At 49.0% G+C, this 2,310-nt stretch overlaps 1 non-coding gene across 1 annotated transcript; it reads right to left on the bottom strand.

The window, feature by feature from the left end:
• Window positions 1-1,143: 1,143 nt before the first annotated feature.
• On the bottom strand, window positions 1,144-1,215 carry trnae-uuc (transfer RNA glutamic acid (anticodon UUC)). Its single transcript has one exon. It is a non-coding gene; the product is annotated as a tRNA-Glu (tRNA).
• Window positions 1,216-2,310: the final 1,095 nt, after the last annotated feature.

Genomic DNA, 2,310 nt, shown 5'->3' with positions numbered 1-2,310 from the left:
TGCACGTAGGGCAACTGAACGACATCTGACCAACGGGCTAGTAGGTCGGAGGGAAGAGCAAAGCCCTTCCTGCACTCGGGGCAGAAGAATTGCCTCTCCTCAGTGTGGACCCACCGGTGTCTCAGCAGGTGGGAAGAACTGCTGAAGGCCATCTCGCACTTGGGGCCGGAGAACAGCCTTCCCCGGTGTGGACCAACTGGTGCGTCAGCAGGGCAGAGGGATCACTGAAGGCCTTCCCACACTCAGGGCAGCAAAACGGCCTCTTCCCCTCTGAGGACCCACTGGTGCTTCAGAACCCTTTCAAATTTCACAATATCCTTCTGATAGCAGGGAGACCAGAATTGCACACAATATTCAAAAAGTGGTCTAACCAATGTCTTGTACAGCCACAACATAACTTCCCAACTCCAATACTCAGTCAGAGGATTGTGAAAACTTACAAACCCCACAAAAAACAAGCAGGAAAGAATGGAGGGACAAACCGAATTTTTGAGAGCCAGCTTGGAAGCCTCACTGAGAAATCGGCGGACTGGGTTTATTGGGTCCCCGTTCTCTTTAATTACACTATATACGTATTTCTCTTGTGCTCTTCGTAGTTTCTCTGTGCTGCAGTGTGTAGTGGCTCGTTGAAATAATGTCCTGATGTCCTGAGGAACCAAAGACACAAACACAGCACCAACTTCGTCAGCAAAGATAGCACTGTCAACCTCGTGGAACTGTGTCTTACCACCCACTTCATATTCAGTAACAAGCCCTACAAACAGATCAACGAAATATGCATGAAACACTTCTGTCATCAAAAAATGAAACAAATTAGAGGAAACCTGCAACACCATCAACAATATCCTTACTGGCATAAAATTCACAAAAGAGGAGAACAACAACAAAGTGCCAATTCTGGATGTCACAGCAGAGCGAACAGTCAATGGTAAATTCAAAACAGCGTCGACAGGAAAACACCACACGCGAACCACGTACTTAGCTACAGAAGTAATTATCCCTACACATACAAACAAATCTGAATCAGGACACTATTTCAACGAGCCACTATACACTGCAGCGCCCAGTGACAACGAAGACCAATAAGTAACTGTACAGCGCACTTAAGGAGAATGGGTAGCCAAAATACGCGCTGAAAACTGCTTCCTTGACCGGGAATTGAACCCGGGCCGCGGCAGTGAAAGCGCCGAATCCTAACCACTAGACCACCAGGGAGATGGTGTGGTATTTTGACAGTTCAACTGAAAATTGCTTCCCTGCCCGGAAATCGAAACCGAGCCAGGGGAGTTCGAAGGCCTCCACCAGTGTCATTTCTTGTATCCATTGCTCCCGATGCGGTCTCCTCTACATTGGGGAGACTGGAGACTCCTCGCAGAATCAAGTCACAGCGCTTGAAGGAACATCTCCAGGACACCCGCAACTATTAACCCATCGCCCTATGGCCCAACATTTCAACAACCCCCCCTACCCCCCCCACTCTGCCGAGGACATGAAGGTCCTGGGCCTCCTCCATCGCCGCTCAATCCCCACCCGATGCCTGGAGGTCGAACGCCCCAACTTCCGTCTCGGATACATTCAACCCAAGGACATCAATGTGGACTTCACCAGTTTCCTCATTTAACCCTCCCCCCCAACTTACCTCGGTTCCAACCTTCCAGCTCAGCGCTGTCCTCATGACCTGACCTACCTGCCAATCTCCCTTCCCACCTATCCGCTCCATCCTCCTCTCTGACCTGTCACCTCTGTCCCCACTCCCATTCACCTATTGTACTCTTTGCTACCTTCGGCCCAGCACCCCCCAATTTATCTCGCCAACCCTGGAAGCGTCCTGCCTCTATTCCTGATGAAGGGCTTTTGCCCGAAACGGCGATTTTCCTGCTCCTCGCAAGCTGTCTGACCTGCTGTGCTTTTCCAGCACCACTCTGATCTAAACTCTGGTTTCCAGCATCTGCAGTACTCACTGTTGCCGAACCAATAAACCCAGTCTGCAGATTTCTCATCAACAAATTGACACAAGCAGACTCAACGTCTGCAGAAACTCTAGCCGCATTACTTTACATTAAAGACATCTGTGAAATGATGTCCAGACAACTCAACCCTCTCAGCATCATGGTAGCCCACAAACCTACCAACACACTTGAACAACGGCTAATGAACCTGTAATACCCGATACAAGCAACCACCAAACGAATGTTATTTACAAAATACCATACAAGGAAATATATACATGAACTCTGCCGCACAGTTCTCTGTGGCAAGAAATGCTGGGATGAGATAAGGAATATTTTTTCAGCCAAAACGAATCAGCCA

This window comes from Chiloscyllium plagiosum, unplaced genomic scaffold (assembly GCF_037043375.1).
Source record: "Chiloscyllium plagiosum isolate Xiang-an unplaced genomic scaffold, Cpla_swu_hap1 HiC_scaffold_27, whole genome shotgun sequence".
NCBI classification, from domain to species: domain Eukaryota; kingdom Metazoa; phylum Chordata; class Chondrichthyes; order Orectolobiformes; family Hemiscylliidae; genus Chiloscyllium; species Chiloscyllium plagiosum.
This window is presented reverse-complemented; position numbering and strand designations above follow the sequence as displayed.